The sequence below is a fragment of the Zosterops lateralis genome (assembly GCF_965231275.1).
Source record: "Zosterops lateralis genome assembly, chromosome: 1".
NCBI classification, from domain to species: Eukaryota; Metazoa; Chordata; class Aves; order Passeriformes; family Zosteropidae; genus Zosterops; species Zosterops lateralis.
The window spans coordinates 93,955,426-93,977,748 of NC_139762.1; the positions used below are offsets into that span (position 1 = coordinate 93,955,426).

General features: G+C 41.5%; 1 long non-coding RNA gene across 1 annotated transcript; it reads right to left on the reverse strand.

Annotated features, from left to right (window-relative positions):
- Positions 1-19,906: 19,906 nt before the first annotated feature.
- LOC310919432 lies at positions 19,907-20,663 on the reverse strand. The gene is made up of 2 exons (XR_014591827.1): positions 20,555-20,663; positions 19,907-19,946 (listed from the first exon to the last, which is right to left on the reverse strand). It is a non-coding gene; the product is annotated as an uncharacterized lncRNA (long non-coding RNA).
- Positions 20,664-22,323: the final 1,660 nt, after the last annotated feature.

Sequence of the window (22,323 nt, forward strand, 5' to 3'; positions counted from 1 at the left end):
CACAGTGAAAGCTTCCTCGGGAGGAAAAAAAAAAAAAAATTAAAAAAAAGCACAGAGGTTCAGCTGCTGTCCTTGTGCTTCTGTTTTCTGTTTCCTTATCGTTTCCCCCAGCACAACATAGGCAGACCAGAGGATTCAGAAACAGGAACTGACACTTTCTGCACCCTTTGCCACACGACTCCCAGATGTCAGCACAATTCCCCCAGCCTGGCAAGGGCTTACAGAACCATCAAGCAAAAGCTACTGCTCACTCCTCCAAAACAGAGGGGACATCCCCATCTGATACCAGTCGAAGTCCCAGAGTGACTCCACAGTTTTCCTTAGGTTTGTGCATCCAGGGACAATCTGAGAGCGGCAGTGGGGTCTCGCAGGGGAGAGACCCTGGTCGGGCCCGAGAGTCCAGGCTAGCAGGAGACTAAGACTAAATTAAGAGGCGGGTGCATCCTGCAGCATGGGACAACACTCCAGCCAAGGTTCAGCAGACAAGCCTTGGTTTGTGCGGTATGTGAGAGAAGACAGCGATGATGCTGTGGGGCTGCGCTCAGCCACCCGCCAGCCCCCGGTGCCCGCCGTGGGGCTGGAATGAGGCGGAGCTGGGCTGGGCGGGCCCGGTGCCCGCCGTGGGGCTGGAATGAGGCGGAGCTGGGCTGGGAGGGCCCCGGTGCCCGCCGTGGGGCTGGAATGAGGCGGAGGTGGGCTGGGCGGGCCCGGTGCCCGCCGTGGGGCTGGAATGAGGCGGAGGTGGGCTGGGATGAGGCGGAGCTGGGCTGGGAGGGCCCGGCCCGCGGAGGCCCGTTCGCGCCTGTGGGAGGTGAGCAGGGGGTCAGGGGGTGACGGAGAGTTCATCCCCGGGCTGAGCGATGGCCCTGCCCGCGCGGCAGGGGGACGTCCCCGCGCCCCGAGAAGAGTCACTGGAGGTTCATCCCGCCGGGGAGGAATTCTTCCCAGCAGTAGCCGTCCTCCTGATGAATCGCCCCGCGCACGGGGCTGGGGCCCTGCCCTGCCCTGCCCCGCCATGGCCTGACGGGCGCCCCAGGCCAGTGAGCCCTGACAGGGGCCGGGCACGGCTGGGGCCAGCCTGGGGCTGCTGCATCACCCCAGATCACACAGGGGGAGAAACAGGCGGTGCTGGAGCTCTGTGCCTTCCTTGGGAAATCCCAGCGAAGCTCCAACGCTCCTCGCTCTGCCTGTTGCTGAAGGGAGCGCGGTCGAGTGACCGAGGGAGGTTTTCTCTTTGGTCACGTAAAAAGGCAGCTGAAGTCCTGCTGAGACTGACCTGGAGCACAGAGCGCTGACTGTCCGACACCAGCCCCGGCCGCACCGGGCTGGGATCATGCTCCAGATGTGGGAAGACTGGACCGCCCAGCTAGGACCGTGGGCATCCCAAAAATGATGGCACCTTTCAAGCTTTCGTGTGGAGCAGCAAAAAACTGTGACTACAACTCAAGAGATGGTTTTGCAGCAGATTTTAGCAGCAACAAGAATTTTCTGTTTAAAGGGGGTTCAGAACAAATACTTTGAAAATTTTTAAATGTATATATTTTATTGTATGTTTTTATAAAGAAGTAGTGAGAAATGGAAGTGATTATTTTATCTTCCAATTGAACCATGGTGGATCAAAGCAAGAAAGAATGTATCTCAAAACTGACACATCCCTAAAAATTTCATGATTGTTGCTATTTGATGTGACACGTCACAGAATTTTATGTCAAGCTGAAGAAAATGTGACAACTTATATGTAGTATTTTCAGAAACAGAGTTTAAATGCAATATTGAGAAGTGTATCTGCAGGGTTTTTAAACTCTGCTTCTCCCCAGACTTAAGAAAAGCAACTCCATATGCTTTAAACTTCTGCACTCTATTAATTAAAGACAGAGCTTTAAAGTAATACTAAAAATAATTGGCTGGATTAGTAAAGGCTGTGGGTGAGCTGAGAAGTTACCATTGCACAAATATTAATAAATCACTCTTCCTGTAATTAGCAGGAAAAAAGGAAAGTGCAATGTGGTAAGCTAGTAGTTGTTTGCAAAAGTATGTTGGCTAGAGCCTGTCATCCCTCTTCCTTTCCCTTTCCACACACATGTCCTTTCAGATCAAGATACAGCTGCTGGTGCCATTCATAAGTAAGAAACCGGTAAGGGCAAAACAGGATTTTCAAAACATCGGTAGAAAATTAGGAAATAAGCCAAATGACCAAGATTGTTAATAAGTGATTAATATTATGGTATTGTTACCAGAAATGGAACAGTTCAGCCTCACAGTCTCTATACCAGTTCTTGGAAGGTGCAATTTTCTAATGATGTTAGGCAGTGTAGCAGAATGCTGAGCACCCTTCTTTGCTCAGCACTTTCCTAGATAGAGCTCATGTGGAAAGAAAGAATCATAAAGAGCTCTAAGCCTTCTCCTAATCTTGGGAGAAATCCAGCATTTGAAGGCTTCCAAAATAAAGTCAATAAATAAGAGCAATGTTTTGTAAAACAAAAATAATCTCATTTAAGAGCTTCAGTAAGAATGCTATCTAATTGTTTTCTTTTGGCAAGCAAGGAAAATAGCTGTATTGTTTTCTTGCTTGAGCACACACAAGTAATCCAAGGTGCAAAATAATCATAGCCTCCCTGATTCAACAGATTTCCCAGAGGTAGATTCTGATGAACAGTTCTCCTGGATAGTTTGTACACCTTGCCTTGGCTTATGATCATTCTGCTTTCTGGAGTTCTCTCTTTTATGCTCAAGAGCTCACCTTCTTGTCTCCAGCAACATCTCCTCCTGCCTCTAGATTGCCACTTGTCACTTTTGTATATGTCGAAGGTTCTCCTCAGCTTTTCTAAATAATCTCTGCTCTTCTATTTTACTATCAGGGAAGCTCCCTGAAAGGCGAGTTTTCCTTTAAGTGGATGCTAACTGTTACATTCTAGGTAAGAAAGAAAGTTTCAACTCATTTTCCTAAAACCAAAACCCAAAAAACAGAAACAAAAACCCCCATGCACAAAACAAAACAAAACAAGAAAAAAAAAAAAAAAAAAAAAAAAAAACAAAAAAAAAAAAAAAAAAAAACAAAAACCAAAAAAAAACCCCACACTTCAAAGCATTCAAGGCATTCAAGCATTTAAAAAGTTCATGTATTTATTCTAGATATCCCCTGGTGTTTTTGGCTCCTAAGTCACAATATTATGAAATTCTGCCACCCTATATCTCTGCCCTTTGGCACACACAAGTTCCATTGACTTCAAAGGGAGCTGTGCATGCACAACAGTGACATGTAAAGTCTCCTCAATCCTTTAATCTTCCAAGAATTTAGTATTTATTACTACCTCAAAATAAAAGTCTTATTTTTTTTTCTTAAGAATAATCTAAGAATATTGACCATCTCCCCAGCAAAGCACTTAGGCACATGGTAAAGCTTAGGCAAGAGAATATTCACGTGCTATAAGATAAATGCACTTTTAACTCAGTAGCACTACTTAAATGTTTGAGGCTGGGCATGTGTTAACCAGTGACCAAATCAGGACTATAGGAGAGAAATTCCTTCACCAAAGAAACCAGATCACAGGGAGTATAACAACTCCTTCTTCACCCTCACATCCCAAAAACCTAGAGTAATAATTGCCAGCACTTGTAACGATTTTATTCTGCTTCTGAATATGTTGGGTTTGTGCATTCCAGTGATCAGAGGCAAACTTGAGTCAGCTCTGTGCCCTTCCTGTGGAGGAGGAGTGAAGGGTTACATGGGTGATCCCACCATGGGCTGGGCCTGCAGCTGCACAGTGCCGTGCTGTTCCACACAGGCAACCTGAGAAACACCACAGCTCATCTTCCACTAGATTTGCATGGGCCAAGGCCAGTCCACTTCATGATGACATCAATATCAAAAATTCCATAGACTTTAGTTATATTCTTTGGGTAACAGAGTTTTATTTGGAGTAGCCCCTTAATTTCACACTTGTCTTTACAGCACTCATTACACTCGATATTCCGTAGCTGCCACAATTATTATTCTTACATACTCTGCAGTTTCTATTAGTATCACTAAACAATGAGAACCAGATAAATACTAATATGTACCACAAGTGATGCAAGAAAAGAGGGTGAGATTTTGGGGCTGGGGAGTTTTTCTATCCACGGAGCATTTTTTGCGGCAGAGAAAGAACAAAGAGAAATGATGCTGTTTATTTTGATGGTTCTGAGAAGCTAACATTCACCCTGCTCATCCCAGGAGCAAACAGCTGGCAAACAGCTGACAACATAGATATCAGTCAACTCCCACGTAACTCACAATATAATACAAAAAAATATAGGTAATAATGATATGACATGACAGGATGCATCTTTGATTGTGTGTGTTAAAAAAAATAAAATCTTGCAGTATATGGAAAGGATTCCAAGAAGTCTTTTTTCCTTTCTCTTTTTGCCTCTTGCTTTCCTGTTTTTGTAACATGGTTGCATATTTGTGATTTTTCTGTAAATTATGGTTTCTATTTGAAACATTTTTCTCTAATTTCCATATTCCCAAAAAGTCATTTTACTATTTATGTGGTCAAATCCCCCCTAATGTGATTTGATGGCACATAAATAGTAGTAAGACTTTTTATGTTGTCTATTGCTTATGTAGAGTTTCCAGAAGCCCTATATTATAGCCTTGTATTAAACCCTGATAATTTTCAGGGGTCATCACTATAATATATGGCTGGAAGACTGCTATTGTGATGCTGTTGTCAGCCAAAAACCTTGCCTTCAAATGTGTGCCTCAACCATAGTATAACATAAATCAAAATATGTGTCTGCCTAGCCATATATCTGTTCTGTGACTTTAAATATTTTTATAATCCTAGGTGCAGGACAGAACAGTGGGGACTTCCAATAACCAATGTTGGAAACAAGCAAAGGTTAAAAAAAGAAATTATTATAAATGTTTAAAAGGTTAAAATCCTATAGCAAAAACGAGCATCTCTGTACATTTTTAATAAGGGTCTAAGCTTGCTTTGCATGGTAAACCTCATGCTACTGTGTGTAACTGTCTATCTCAGCAACTAATTTATTGACCCCTGAACAAAGCACCTGATAACTCTCTTACTCCTTTACACACACTCACCTGTGCCCCACCCTCCTTCCCCCCCAAAATACAAAAATTTCTGCATTGGTCTGTGATCATCTTTGGGATGATTAAGCTAGCCAATACCAGCTGACAGATGATGCCAAGCGGCACCCATACCTGGGTGGAGGTGTTGGTTTTAAGGGTCACCATCCCTTAAAACCTGGTATTTTGGAACAGAATCACATTCTGGTTCAAAGACAAACACTAAACCTATCCATACTTAAGTGTTCCAGTAGGAGATTTTAAGGCATTAAGACTTTCCCGTTCCCTTTTGCATTTCCATATCTCCCGTCAGCTCAGAGTATGAACACCAGACAGCTCTGACCCTTCCTGGAATATGGTCTCTGTTCATTTTATTTCAGGCATTCCTGGACATCACAGTGTGGCCGTTTCACACTTGTTCTAGTGCAGGAATAAGGGGGCAAATGTGAACTTTTCATGTGCAGCGCAGTGCTGTGTGTGAGCTTCTCTCACTCACAGGTACCAAGAGACCAGGGCTCTGTTCTGCTCTGTGAGCACGGCCCGAGTGCTAAGGTGCTTTTGGGGAAAAAACCCAAAACCAACATTATCCACTGCCATCCCCCTTCTGCAAGGTAATTACAGAATATATGGAAAATTCCAGAGGACAGTGGCCTCCATCACAGCAGCAGTGAAGTTTTTATGAAGCTCTTCATGTCTATAGCCAAATTTTGCAAAGCTGTATAAAGTGTGCATTCTCCTCACACCACCAATTCTATCAAATCTGATCAAGCTAACTGTGGGAGTTAAGAATACAAACACAGGATCAGGACTATAGCATGTGAAATCCTCAGAGATGAAAGTGCGACACAGTTTGAAAATAGTATTTCTATTAATAAGGAATGTTCTCAATTTTTACCAGATTTTGTAATGTTTCTGGGTACGCAGTGCTCCTCTGCTGCTGTTGTCCCAGATGCTCTCCTTTCTGACTGATTTGGTTCCCTTTCACAAATGAGCACTCCCTACTCACCCTGGGGAAGGTGCTTGAGGGAAAAGGGCAGTTTAAATTACAAAACCAGGGAACTGACTGTAATAAAGTGCAGGGAAATTCCATGCAAATGTGGCCCTTAATTTCTTAGGCCTCTGCAACTTATCAGTACCTTTCAACAGGGCTAATGTCAGGTACTGTACAGCATTCCTTATTTTCAGAAAACTGTTTCCTAAGGTCCAGATGATGTTATAAGTGGTATAACATGACTCAAAGTAGTTTTGCCAGATGTGATATCCCCTGTTGCAGCCTCAAATAGACTGAGAATGAGGAATGCATGCTCCATTAATTTCCATTGGAGTGAAGAATGCATTACTCCTTTGCCATTCCCATACTAAGAAATCTTCACGTAGTCACAGCTTTATTTTCTTTATTCAGGAAGCCATATATTCCAGCGTAATCCTGTATTTGCTTTTGGAGGATGCTCACTGACTTTTCCTTTGTCACTTCTGCAACACATATGCGCAGTCCTGTCTACACACACCGACACAAATTATGTCCTCGAGGGAATATCTACAATGACCTGTTACTTTCAGTATTTCATAGCTGTTTTTCTCCTTCCAGTGATTAAACCCACAAATTTAGTTAATGTACAGAGCAGGTTTCGTGCATAAATCTACCCCCCATAATTGCTTTTAAAATGCTGGAACCACTTTCAGATGCTGTCATCCATTTCTTAGGCGGTGGCCTCCTTCTTTCGTGCATTCAGTAAATCAAAATTTACATGACTATTTCCCACCAGACACTTGTGTAAGGTAGATCAGTTCTTTGTGTGGTCTTTTTAAACAGCATTTTTGATGGATTCGGTAAAAAAAAAAAAAAAAAAAAAAAGTACAAATATAAATAAAAAGGAAGTACTAGGAAAGCTCCTAAAGGATGGTAACTACTAAACATGTTAGTAGAGGAAGAAACTCATGACATATCTCTCTCACTGGTCATTACAAATTGTTCACCTCACACCACCATTCTGAAGTGTTGCTTTATTATTAAAAGTGTCAGTAACATGACCTTTTCTGAATTAACTCATCTTCACCTCTAAATGACAAGAAAAAGGGATATGTATCTTTTTAGCCAGTCAGCAGAACTGCGCTAAGTCACACTTTGCTAATCCCCACGCTCCACTATTCTCACACAGAAAAGGGTGTTCTTTCACGGTAAAGCTTAAAACTACACTGATGGTATTGTAATAGATACCATGCTACTACAACTTTACTGATATTATAAATATCTATTAAAAATTCTTGTGTGCATACTGGAGATGTGGTATAGGTAAAACCAAGTTGCTTATATTAAGAAAGAAGTAGCTAGTACAGTCTGCTTTCTGTTTTCTTAAGTTCTAAAAGTTTCTTTGCTTGACAGCTCAGAATCTGTAGCTTCCCCTGGATTCCCTAATCCTTGCCAAAAATGGGGGAAATTTTGACCATATTTATGCCAGACTTTGCCAGAGATGTTATTCATTTTTAGTACTCAATGGTTGAATCTTTGTTTAAGTGAGTTTGAAACATATCTAGCGTTTCTCACAAGAAGAATATAAAGTGCACCTAGAGAGGTTAACTCTCAGTTCATCTCAGGTACTCGCTTCCATCATAAAAATGTATTAGCAGAAAGCTGGAAATGCAGCCCAGATCTTCATCTGATGTAAGCTGATATACTTCCACCAATTTCATAAACTATGATGGGTTATTTCAGAGGAGGATCTGTCACAATTCATCACTGCTTTGAAAATTGTATGGGGTGATAATCACAGAGAATATTGCTATATGTCTGACATATTGCACAAATATTGCTCAAATGTGGTGTGTTGTTTCTTTCTTGTGTAGCAAGCCACTTTGCAGTGCATGAACAATACTAAAATTAGCATGATGCTACTAATTTCCTGATTGATAAACTAATCTCATAGCCTCAAACCTGAGAGTGGCAGAAACAGGTAAAAAGTTCTCAGGTTCAAAAAAGGAAAAAATGAGCCCTTAAAATAAAATGAAACTTTTCCAAAGCACAGATACAGAGCTCAGCTCAATTTCATGAAGATTGCTTAGCGACTTACAACACAACTGAAGTGTTGCCAGAATAACCAAGGTACCAAGTTTCACCTGACAAAATATTTCAAAGAGGCAGCAGAACATTGCACTCCTCCCCACCATGAGGCCCCCATGACCTGAGACCCAAGACCCAAGGCTGCTCATCAGACTCTTTTCTCATGAGTGCAACCTGGCAGTTCCCTGGGGCTTCACTGCATATCAGGTGTGTTTTGAAAGCAGTGAGTAGTCTGGATGCCCAGCTCAACCATGTGACGAGCTGTAATGAAATCTTCCTTGCAGAATTTCCCTACCAGACTAAGGGCAAAATGAGTGTGGAAGTCTACCTACTGGAAATTGTCCTTTGGAAATATTCAATGTCCTCTCTACTGCAGTGGTAGTCCTTCCTATTGCTGCCCTTGTTTGCCTTCTCATTTGGCTTCTGCTGCTCCAACCCCTTCCCAGGCCAGGACATTATGATATGCTTATTAACGAAAACACAGACTTCTGTTGTCCACATTTTCCCATACTCCAGTGGCATCAGCATAGGCACGTCTTTTGCCCTTTCCTGTTCCGTTCATGAACAATGGCAGAATCATGATCATTGCTTGCACCCTCCTCCTAATGACCATTTTGCTCATTATCTCAATTCTGCTTGTTCTTATTTGCTGCTGTTGATTACCCACCCCATGCCAACTTTGCCAGTGCTGCAACACTCACTAACACCTCATTTGAAACTGCACCACACACATAACTGCACAACAGAAGGATGGGCTGCAATCACAGCACAGTTATCATCCACATTAGCCTTGCATGGCTGAAATGCAGCAATATTGGCAGTGAAGCTGCAGTTCAAACCTCTCATTAGTTTGTCTATGAAAAACACATTTCACCCTTTGCTGTTGCATTTTCCTCGATAGAGAGCATGTACTAATTCACAGACAGCCTGCACCCTTCAACTTTCTTGCTACTATATTTAAAGAGGAAGGATGCAGACCCAGGGTCAGGGGATATGGTCCTTGCTCCACTACAGGTTTGACTTGCAAACACATGGAAGTCATGTAGCTCCTCAGATTATTGTTTATAACATGATTTGGGACTTGGGGATATGACAGATCACATCTGCATAACTCAACTGCAGTGGCATGGTTGCAAAAAATATTACTCTACTTGAAAACTGGATTTATTTCTTTTCTTCACATGGGAAGCGGCTCAATCTGGCCAACTCTGAGTGATGCTACTCAGATTGGGCAGGTGTTGATAATTTGCCTCTTGCATCTGCTGGTTAAATGCCACTGTATGCCATGAAGTGCAGAACTGAAGATTGAGAAGCACTTGCAAACTCTGGTTATGGAGATCAATAAAGTGCAGAGACTGCTACTACTTTCCACCATCTCAACTCCTTAGATCTCCTTTTACAACACACTATTTGACTTCTCAGTTTTATGAACTGCATTGAGCTGAATGAAGAGTTCAAAGCAGATGGGCTAATTTACCTCTTTCTGCTCACAGTCACTCTATGGACAGACTGTGGTTTCTTCCCCTTTACCAATTATGTGAGTTTATCTGATGAAGTGTTTTTCATAAAACAGTTAATCAGGACTATTCAAAAATATATGCCAAATTACTTAGATAATACTGGCCACATGAGAAACATGTTCTCTTCCTCTATCAGCTGATTGGATATACCCAGACACATATCTGCAGCAAATATTTATACCTACATTATTAAAATTCTACTTCAGCCTATTATAGTTTTGGTGCTCTACTGTATTTGTAGCTCTAATAATTTTAAAAAGCTTTTTAAAAAAATTATTTCAAAACATATATCTCTATAATAAATAATACAGATAGACTGCCATCAATCTGGGCACTCAAAAATTATTGCAAAGCATGAGAGTTTCTACCTTCCCTTCAAATGATTTCTAATGTGGTAGTATAATCTTTCCTTCTCCATTTATTATCCTATTTATAATCTTCTACTAACCTTTATGTTACCATTTGTTCCTAGTGCTTACTCAAATAGGGAACCTGAACTTAAATCCTTCCCTGGGGTCTGGCAAAGATTTAGGTGGCACTGACTGCCGCTCTGCCCTTCCTCGCATGGCAGACCAAAAAGTATGTGGATTTATTCTTGCCCACAAAGATTCCTTCCCATTCAAAATATTCAAAGTGCCACAGGCACATAAAAGGTATTCCTTTGGCTGTATGGGCCCATAAACACTTCACTGAGAGCAGAACCTTGTTTTCTCAATGGGCCTATGTGGATAAAATTGAATACTATGGAGGGAAGTAAAATCAGGTTATAAAAACGTACCCACCCATCACTTCATGTACTGTACCTGTAACAGCCAAATCCTGTCTTGAGCCACTCTGCATCCAGAGTAGCTTCATTAAGACCATCATATTTTGGACTTACCCCGTGTCATTAGGAGACAGAGTTTGATTGCATGCAGCCACTTCATATTATTTCTAAGCAGAGATAAGAGACCTTACCCTGGACTTTCCAATCCCAGCTACAAAAGACCTACACATGCCCTCACAGACATGCAAACCCTAATGTCATCAGGCAGATGCTTCCCTTTGCTCAGGTGGTCTGCAAGTACTGACACACATTTCCTGGTCTCCCAGCCCTATCTCCCCACCCCTTTCATTTCTGCTCCATGCTTTTGGATCTCAGTCTGAGCTATTTCAGCTCTAAGCCAGAACAGACTGCACAGAACTGCTCCCACAGATGATGAAATGATATGAGATACAGGATGTGATGACACCAATATCTGTATGAGTATATATGGCTTTTATGGCTGATGCATGAAAACATGGAAAAATCTTGCCTGAGAGGAAAGTATTTCCTCTCTGGGTTTCAAGGTTTTGGTGCATTTTTTTGAGAATTTTTTTCAGCCCAAGACAGAGAGCTTTAATTAACTTTTCCAGTGTGACCAAGCCTCAGACCATGATCATGACACTGCTGCTACAATCTCAGCTGCTCTGTGTCACAACCAGCAACAAACTAAGACCAGGACTAGTGGAGGGGTGGGAGAGAGGAAGATGCTTTCTCCTCCACCTGCTGCAAGCCTTGCATCCCCTGCACCACATTCCAGATCATCCTTAGCGCTCCCCTTCTCACCTCTCACTGCCAGGTCCTGTCCCAAGATGGCTTGTTGCCAAGGAGAATGAAACAACCAAATTCCCAACACATCTGTGGCCTGCAGCAGTGAATCCTGGCTCAGCTGCAACCTGGCAAACACCCACTGTCAGAAGCATTCTCTTTATTACCAGAATAGGTGGAGCAGGCCTGAAACACTGCCCTTGCCCAGCCAAAGCTATAACAGGCATACCTTGCTCCTAACAGGTGGAGAACTTGGCAGCCCAACACACCTCCAGCACCAAAAGTCAGTGCTGAAAGCGGATAAGTTCCATCACTTTTCCGGAGGCACAGTGAGTAAGGGCAAGGGAAGGGAGAAGTTTTGCTCAGAGGGGGGAAGGGAAGAAAGGGCTAAGGAGTACATGCACCCACATGTGAATCTGTGACAAACAGTCGTGTGATTTATCGTCATACTCCCACTTGTAACTCTAACCTAACAGTGTGTCATCTTTACTTTTCATGTTATTTATTTACAAGTGCATTTTCAGTATCAACCCTTTCATTCATTAATCCTAATGTGGCCTTTTTCAATGTCTACTTACCATTTTAAATACTTACTATAATTTACAGGGCTTTCTTGAACACATCCAAGGTATATTATATGGGGCTAGCTTAATGGAAAGTCTTGTACACCAAAGCAGGAAAAAAACACATTTAATTTATGATGGCTTTGAATTTTGCTCATAATTTACTTCTGGAGAACTATTCATATAAAGCCACACCAATGAGATTTTTCAGTGGCGATGTAGAAGGGAAAAACCAATAAATGCTGATCTTATTATTCATTTTTATTTTGAAAGCATTGTTGCATGCTGGGATTATGTAAACTACTTATAACTTGGCAAAGAAATTTTTGTGTCTCATTATGAAAGAAATGCAGTGTAATGACATGTGGGCCATAGCAAGACCTTGTTTCAGGTGTGGTCCTAAGAACAGTATCTAAAACATTTTGATATTAAGAGTCATAAGGTTTCAGTTTTATTCATCCTTCACCACACCAACGTTCAACAGGAGCTGAAGAGTTTCAGCACAAACTCATGCCTAAAATTTGCAGCAGTCCTACACAAAGAAAAGGCTCTTTCATCTCACTCTTTCCTTCTGCTGATTCATTAGCAAAGAGGGGGGATCAGTTTCTGCACCACAATATCAATTCCAGTGCAACCCCATGAAACACTAAAACAGATGGGGCTGATGATGTAATGGACAAAATAAGAAACATTATATAGATATGATTTTTTTTTTAATTAAGATTTTTTGAAAACTATCCCATTTTGGGCAGATGTCCTGCTTAAACTATAGAGAAGCTGGACCCTGAGAAACCTTTCCTATGCAAGCATCACAATTAAATGGATTGAAGATGGGAAAAAGTGGTCACTGAATGCAGGCATAAAGCTGAGCAGCAGCTTGGGTGATGCTGTGGGAGCACCTCTGGGGTTCACCTGCCTGGAGCAGTCATGGTACTCCTGCCCACATCTCAGCTCACAGCCCTGGCTCTGCTTCACACTGGCAGAGAGCTGGCATCTCTCAGACTATAGAAAATGTGAATGGGGATGAAATGCACAGCCATAATTCTCCATGCTTTGCAGAGGAAGTGTGTTGGGTGCAGGCAGAGGATGCAGCCAGGTTGCTGTCAGTGGATTAAGCGGCTCACTTGCCTGCATCTGTCTGTCACATAGTGGGAAAGAGCTCCCTGCTCCCTCCTGTACTTTGTTTGATCTCCAGCATCTTCTGCTCGCTCACCCTCTTCATATACCCCTTCCCCATCCCCTCGGCAGGATATTCATGATGTGAGAGGACAGACCGTAGAGAGACCAGAAGAAAGCAGGTATGCTCTGCTGTGAGCATTTCTTGGGCCTCTGCCACTGTGCTTCTGATCCTGAAGCCTGACAGGCAGAGAAATCTGGCCAGCATGATCCATAGTCTAATATTTTCCATGAAGAGGTTGAGCAATGGTTGGTGAAACATTTTCACAAGTAACCAGAAAAAAAGCAAAGCCCCTTCCATCCCTCCATCTCTGGCTGCACAAAGACCCTCTGTTTCTTGTGTATGCAGACCTTAACATTTTGCTTTGAAAAAGACAATTTCTGCTCACCCTTTGCAGGGGACACGGGAAATTGCTTTTGGAAAAGCATACTGAAGGGCCCAGCCAAGACACAGCTCTTTCAGGAAAATGTGGTCCTGCACACCTTCCTCGGCACCACTGTAAACCTGCTGCACTAGCAAGAGGACCCTAGAAAAATACTCCATGAATCACTTTTATGACAGTACCTTGAAAACAAATAATAAAATTTTGGAAATATTAATATCATTAGTAAAGAAGAAACAGTAAAATAAATACCCTCTTTTAATTTTGTCAGAAGGCTGTTCTCCTCACTGGGAGAAGATCTGGCTTGAACAGAATGTGTGATATCAGGGCTAAACAAGTTAATTTGATTTTAAACTTTCCCATGAGTCTTAGCATTCTCCCTTTCACTGAATATTGTGACACAGAGCCACTGTGGTTTGTAAGGGATTTTAAAGATTGAATGTGAAAGATCCTGCAAAGCAAAAAAGATTACTATTTGTTGTTAATTTAAATAATAGCATGAATGCACAGAATGTCTCACCTCAATCTTCTTTTTTTAATGACCACTGGTTTGCAGTCATAGTTTTGTGCTTATAATTAATTGTGCCTGCTATAGAAACTGGGTCGCACTTAATTGTGACTTTGGCTGATAGCGGTTTGACGTCTGGCTCCTTGGTTATTCTTGCAGATATGAAGGCTCTTTAAAATACTTGCTCATTTGTCATTAAGTTAGTCCAAACAATTACAGGAACTCAGAATGGACACATTAAAGAATTTGGAAGATAAATACTGCTCCAGTATTGACACTTCACCAAGAGCAGTCTCTGGACAGTCATTTACAGCTTTGCCACAAGCCATGTAGCCACATGATACAACATGTAGATTACAGTGTGTTGCTTCAGAAGCAGACCAGGAATCTGTTGCTGGGATTTTCACTACAATCAAGGATGTCATTTTCATGTGTAGAGGAAATGTGTATTGTGTCTAATAACAGTAAGCCCACAGCAAAGCATGGGATAAGAACTTGTACCTTGCCTTCCAGGAAGACTTCTGTTGCTCACACCCAAACCCAGGCTGCCTCAGCATCAATGTTTCTGCAGTGAAAATTAGATAAATGAAGGTCAGCTTTGGGAATCTCTAACCCTCCTGCTGTCACAACACTTACTGTAATCTAGGCACAAAATTCCTATCTGGTCTTTGCTTCTTTCTGCAATGGAGAAATAAAGTGGGTCAACCGTGTAAAATCTGCAGTACCTTTTCCTGGAGTGTTTGGTCCATTACAGCACACTGGGCAACTAGGAGAAGGGTGGAGTCCAGCCTCTCACCTGAACCTAATCATTGTTCACCCAGTTGTTCATGGAAACTAGTGACTTTCTGGCCATAGCTGCTTTGCAGTACAAATATGGGAAGATCATCTTGGCCTCCCTGCAAAGCCATAGGAATGTAAGGTTCAACCTGGGAATGCTTTGAGATTATCAGATGGGAAATAATCCTGTTCTTCGTGTGAAGTTTTAGAAAGACATTTTTTTTCTCCAAAACCAACCAGTCTTCCCTATCTTCTTTTTAACTTTACTCCTTACCCAGGTGTACCTTAGAAAAATGAAGTTGTGGTTTCACGTAGAGAACCAAAACAAAATGCAAAAGATGGCCAATATTAGGTGATTACCTTTGCCTCCTTGTGTGTCTGTGTTAAAGAGGTCCTGGTAGCTTCTTTGCAATTTTAAGGCCTATTCTGAAGCACTTGTGATGGCTTAGAAAGAATTCAGCAGAATTCAGCATTATTAATATGTTACAGGTTGAGTTAGGTCCCACCAGAGCTGACTGAAAATGAACACAAAGAAGATTAAGGCCTGAGATTGAGAACCAGGTTCTTCGTAACCTATTCAAGGATGAGAAGTCTTGGAAAAGTCAAAAAGAAATATGGAGAAGATATCAAGGTAGAGCACAAGCAGTATCAAGGAGGAAAACAAGCGCTGAAAAAATGTTCCCTGGGATTTTCTGGATGCAGTCAGGAAAAGTGTAGTGGTAGAGAGCCACAGAACACAGTACTTAGAGATAGGAAAGAGAGTGCTGTTTAGCACAGAAAAAACTGAAAAAAGAGCAGGTGAGATCCTCTGCTCTCTACTGATGGAGGAGAATAAATCCCCAATGTGCAGAAGTGAAGACTGTTGTGCACCCTGAAGAACAGGGCACAGGGAGGGTAAATGCTGGGGTGTGGGCTTTTGTGGGAAACCGGATGTTTCACTCAAAGGATGATCAAGCCACGCCTTCAACCAGGAGAAGGGTTTGGGGACATGTAGGGGGTGCCATGGGAGGAGACTCTGCTGTGCCAAGGGCACTGGAGCTGTTTGCATGTGATCAAGCATATTTCTGTGATAATTGAAACAAAATCTGACAACACTGCACTGGAAATAAAACAGAAGAAACATTAGTCTGCTGCAGCCCGGGTGAGACTGAAGCGGGCTGACTAACAAAATCTGTGGAGAAAGAAATTCTTTTTTTTTGAGGGAAAGTGTGCATGAGGGATTAATATATCTGTGTATTTGTTTCCCTTAACTTTGGTATAATCCTCTCTATGTTGATTCAGTGAACAACAACAAAAAAATAAAGTTAAAATAAGGTTGAGTACAGCCATTCAGCTGTCAATCTAAAATCTTATTAGACATGTTTGTCCTCAAATTCAAGTATAACATTTTTTTGATTGATAGAAAATGACAGGTAGTAAAGTTATGCAATTATGCATGGAGGTGACATTTTTTCTCCAATAACACTTTGGGAATGTAAGAATTTTGTCATCCTCACTACCTGCCTTGTTGAGAAGATGTGATTTACACTCTTATCTTGGGGGAAGGGAAAAAGAATCGTTGCTACCTCGGTGAATGATCTGTGCATATTTTAAATTGGAATATACATCCTTTTTATAGTGCTACAGTACCATATCCAGACATCTTTTCTGAGGAGAGTTTCTCTGGGACTGGATGCATTTTTGAGCAGCAGTGGCAGGAAGCACTTGCGAGCAGGAGGTTGGCACTGACAGTGACACTGCAGCAAGAAGACCTGCCACAATACCCACGTACTGCATGCTGCTCAGAGTCCAAACACAGGATAAACTTTTGGCTGATCCTTTTCCATCTCAGGGTGCAACCACTGACTGAAACTGCCTGCATGTACATTATTTTCTTCCATCTTCTGCTGCCTGGCACCTGACACCTGCAAATTGGATTCATCGCAAGGACCACCATGCATCTGTTACTAAGTCCACGGATATTCAGCACTTGTAAATGAACAATAATTAAAATTAACAAAGCAGGCCTAAGAGTCTAATGCAAAATGTCAATTCTTTCCCTGAGTGAAACAGTGATCTACATACATTAGAAAAGAGTGGGTAAGGCAGAAGAAACCTTTTAAAGAACAATGAGACACAGAAGGGACAGCAACAACAGCAAGAAAAGGACTTTTATGCCATTCCTAGCACCCAATTTAGAAAGCAGCCTGGCACTCTCAGTCAGCAGTGATGCCAACCACTGCCCTGTACCCAAAGCAAGGTATCTCCTTATGCCCTGTTTCAGCTGCCCACAGTGACATGGAACCAAACAGTGGACAGGATAAGCATTATGAGCTGGACTGGGCTGTGCATTTCTGGAGATGCACCAAGAAGAGATACCCTGTAGCCCTTCCTTGCTACGTGGAGCAATCATTGAGGCACACTGATGTTAAGCCAGCATTTCAACACTCATCTGGTAATATGTAAGAATAAGGCCAATATGAAACCAAAGGAAATATTTGAGACAATATGTACTAGGAAATATCCCCATATTTGATTGTAATGTGTATCTTTGACTCAAAAGACATGTGGCTACACAGCTACCAATATAGGTGATAAAAATACATGTTAATTCCATGCACATGGTTCTCACTAGAAATCTAAGATTACATTTCTCTTCACAGTCCCGTTTTCTGAGATTAATTTCAGTTTAAACTAACATGATAACCATCAGCCTTTTAACCTAAGTAGGTTGTTAGATTATGTAAATTACAGAAATACTTCAGCACCTCAGAACTAGTTAGGACACATAATGGAAGAAATTATTAGGTCCCAAATCAATGTGAACATTCTTATTTCTCCCATAGAAACTGAAGAGTCTCCCTAAAAATGAGATTTCTTCAGCCCATGAATACTTTCAAGTCGGAATTTATATGCTTGTTAAAGGTCCTGGAGCATCTTAGAAGAAAATAAATAAGCATTTTCTCATACACTAATTTGAGAAAGGTCCCTTATTATGGTGTCTTCGTTAAACATAGGTCCAGCTTCCTGCATTTGTCTTTCCATACCTTGCTGTCTTTTGATTCTGTCTTTATCATCGTAGTCAAGCACTGACAGCAGATGTACACAACAGCAGCAGACTGCCTTTTATTTTTATAGAGAAATAAACAACAGGTATGATCAGCTAATGTAGCTCCTCACCTATTCAGTCACCCCTGGGAGTTCCTTTACTGACTGATCTACTCATTATCTGGGGTTAAGGCAACACCGCCAGATGAGTGTTTTGGGGAATGGAAACCACATGGGGCCAGCTCCCTGGGAATGGTGCTCTCCCACCTCAGTATTGACATAGGAGACATTAAAGGTGCAGAGACTCACTAGATCATGCAGCAAGATGCTTCCCTCCAGATGGAGAAGTATTTTATTCTGTTCTACGTGACACCTCCAGAAGTGCGAACATTCTCCTTGTCTTCTGAAGCCCATTCTGAAATCAAAAAGGGGAAAATATGCAATAATGCAACTCGCCGGAGTTAAGAAATGTTTCTTGATACCCTGTCTGAGTTCTCTTTTGATCTTCATCCCTTCAAAACCTCTGGGGCCATCCTAAATCACCCTGTTCTCTGCTTGGTGTTTATGTCTTTCTATTACTTATACACCATTAAAATGCACTCCTAATCAAAATATAATTTACCTAATCTTCTTTATAAATGAATCCCCTGAGACTCTTAATCATTTGGATTGCTCTTCTCTGGACAGTCTCCAATTTCTTGACAGCATTCTGAGATTGACATGTCCCAAACTGTGCGCAGCTCTTTTGATGCAGCCTCAATAGCACTGTAGAAAAGGAAATTGTTGCTGGAACTTGTCAGAGGGACTCTTGGGAAAACCAAATGCCATTGGCTTCATCTCTCGTTTCCATAAGAAAGGATAATAATTTAGCATCTCCAGATTGAAGCATTTCACTTCCCATTCTGCTTTTTGAATAATAATTTTTATGATTTGGACACATTCTGCATCCTGGCTGGATGCAGTAGCCACTGAACTGAACAGTAGTATTGAGTTTTGCTGTTTTATTTTGACTCACCTACATACACATTTACAAGATCTGTCATTTACAAGATTTATTGTGACTTTATTATTTATTGTTATCACTTAGCATCTTTGCTTTAGTGCATATCATGTAGAAACCCATTGTGCTACTCACCACCTTGACCTTCTCGACCCTCTGCCACATCATCATCAAAAATCTTAAATAAAACTAGACCTAATTCATATCCCTGTATAGCATCATTGAAGGTAGTCCTCAGTAACTGGACACCTCAACTTATTATTTTCCTTATTTTATGGACCTTCAGTTCCCTCTTGGTTTATGGCAATGCTGACATTCACATCAAAGTTAATTCATACTGCAAGTAGGATTTCAGGAGGGTCCAGATGCACTACATTCCTTTACATTGTTGCCCACTTCTGTAAATTAATCTGAAAAATCAAGGTTTGTCTGTCATGATGTATTCTGTAAAAACTCTGCTGTTAATTGTGCTTGTGGTTTGATTTCTGACCTAATATACATGCCATTACCTTACTGGGAACAGAAATTGGACTACTGAATGGTTAGTGCTTTTTTTTTGCCTTTTTTTTTTCCTTTTTTTTTTTTTTTTCTTTTTAACTTTTTACCTTTCAGAAGTTCAGTATTTCCTTTTTACTCCCAGCCCTCTGGTGCTTTCCCATCACACTCTGTAACTTTCTGTAAGTAATTGCTAATGTTTCTGTAAGTTCATTAGCTAATTCCCTTAACACTGTAAAATGCATGCACACCTGCTGATCTGTATATATATTCAGATGTTTTAAGTATTCTCTTACCTGCTTTTCATCAATAGCTTTGACAAAGTCGTTATTGCTACTTAATTATCCATTTCTCCTGCCCTTATTTTTCTTGTTTAACAGATTTTTATAAAGCATTTCAGTAGTTTACCCATTTTAGAACCATCATTGATTTAATCTTCCTCCTCATTTATTAACGAGTCAACGTTTCCTCCATATTTTTTGTTCTCTTAATATATTTCATTTTCTTTTCTTCTTCTCTTGAAACCCTTTGGCTATTGCTGACCCATTCTTCTTCCTGCTGTCCTAGCAAGCCTAAATCAGAGAGGTTTTCTTCTTGGTACTGTTTTTTGATAGAAGACTAAGGAAAGATGCTATTTATTTATTTACATACTTACTTACTTCTTTCTCTGTTGCTTCCAAAGATCTGTGGGTTTGTGGTTGGGTTTTTTTGTGGGTGGGTGGCGGGGGGGGGGGGGGGGGTGGAGTTTATTTGCTTTTGGTTTTGTTTTTCTTTATTTGTCCCTTCATTTGTGTCCTGGGTTGTAGTGTAGGATGTACACAAAGTATTTATTCTATCACATCTTCATGAACTGTTGAAACCAGGTGGGCTAGTGTTTTCCCAAGCCCCCTGCCTCTCCTGCTAATGGCCTTTGGAGTGTCTTCTGCTAATGGCCCATTAACGCCTTTGGGGTGTTTTCTGCTAATGACTTTTGGGGTGTCTTCTGCTAATGGCCCATGAGTCACAGGTAACTCCCTCCAGGGGTTATCTCTGTTAATGGGCCATCAAGGACCCATTTCACACTTCTCATGCTATTGTGAGATGCTCTGCCCAGGGAGAGGAGCCAAGCATTCTCACCTGGATATAAGCTGGTATGTGGGACAGTGCAAGGGCACTTATCCACTGGGTTCCCAGAGGAGCAGGGCTGCCAGACCTTTCTACAGGATCACTGCTTCAGGAAGAGCACCTCACCTGGACTGCTTCCACCACCCTGCTCAGGTTGTATTCTGACTCTGTCAGTGATCCTTCGTGTTATTGCATTTATTTTATTTTACTTTTACCTTTTTACCATTCTTCTTATTAAATTATATCTCTGACTTGGAGCCTCTCATTCGTTTTGCTTTCAAACCACAACAATTTGTTACTATACTTACAAGTTGCTGCTGTTATAGGTTGGACTCAATGATCTCAAAGGTCTTTTCTAACCTAGTTAATTCTGTGATGCCATGATTCTGTGTCTCTCAGATCTGGGTCACCAGTCCTTGGTGCCAGTGGGGTTGCCATCTAGTGAAACTTCTTATTCCTTACTCCCCACCTTACCCCATTTACATATTTATTCAACTGCCTTATATTTTCGGCCTCCTAAATCAGAGTCCAACACGTCAAATCAGTACAAAACAGTAGGTGTCAACTCTCTTTTTGGGCCTTTAATCATAAAAAGACTGGAAAGAGTGGGAATGTGATCCTGCTCCTGCCTTTTTCCATTTTCTTTTCCTTTTTACTGGTGACATCAGTAATATCTGTACAGCTTATCTTGTCCAAGCTATGAACACTTACTCTAACTCATAACTGGAGCAAGCTTTTGGAGTTAATATTTTGCCCATTGACTGACACCTCTCTCCCCTTGACATATGAGAAACAATCAGTCTGGACTCCCTGGAAGCTTTCCATGAACTAGCCATTTAGCTGAGAAGGTGGGGAACTAGGGATCAGAAAAGAAGGGATTTTTCATGGGAGATGGTGGTTGGAGCAGGTTGGGTACTCTTCTTGCTCTAAAAGTTGAAGCTCGCCTCTGACTTGGGCAATACAGAGAGAGAGCAAAAACAGCCAGGTGCACAAACAGCACATTGTATGTGGACATGTTTGTGTAGATTGGGCACAACAAGAAGCTGTTGATGAAAGAAGTTTTGCCTGAGAGAATTCAAAAGAGACAACTTCCAAACAGACAAAATAAATGAGTTTTTGAGGGACAAAGCAAAAAGTTATGTACCAAAAATAAGAATAGAGCCAGAGCAGAAAAAGGAGGGAGAATGACATGCAGTAGTGGGTGAGAAATTCAGAAAAAAAGAATTTCATTCAGGAAGAAGGGAGGGAGCTGAGGATCACACAAAGAAGCAGGTCTGTCTGACTGCAGATTATCAGGAAGCCTCTCTCCAGAGGTGATCTACAAACTGGTAAACTGCACACCAGAGAGTGTAAGGTAGGTTTGGAGCTGAAAATGAAAGTGAAGAATCTACTGCCTATGTTCATCACCAAGAACATTGTCAGATCAAGGATGCTTTCATTAGGAGAGACACTCAAAGTGAGTTATCTGCCAGATACCTTCTGTAGAAAACACAAGTGCTCAGGGATTAATGAAGCTACTTAAGGAAGTCACCTGAACAGCAGAGCACACAGACTACAAAGTGAAAGAAAGAGATTGCAGGGAAAGTCTCCAGACTTAACTGTGTAGCCACCTCAAATTATATTGTTAGAATGAAGCCTGGACTCAAAGAGGAAAAGGGTCTGAATGGTAAAAAAATCTATTTCCTCAGGCAGGAAATACAGATGTGAAGTGAGAATCGCCCCAAAAGGAAAGTTCTCTGGAAAATTAAGCTGTGTTAAACCTTTCAAAGGTGATTAAAACAAATAGCAGCCATTTCCTCAGCTGTCTAAATAAAAAGAGAACACTGAATAAAGAAATGGAGCTGCTATAGAGTGAAAATATAGCAGAGACCCATAAATGGCCCAAAACTAAATTAATACCTTTGCCTCGGTTTTTGATGAAAGTGGTATGAGGACAAAGGGTAATGAGCGGAAAAGTAGAGATTAAAACCCACCACATTCATTGCACAAGCAGCATTCAGATAATGTAGCATTCACAGGTGAGAGAGGTGAATAGTCTGGATTTTGAAGGCACTACTCCACTTGGAAC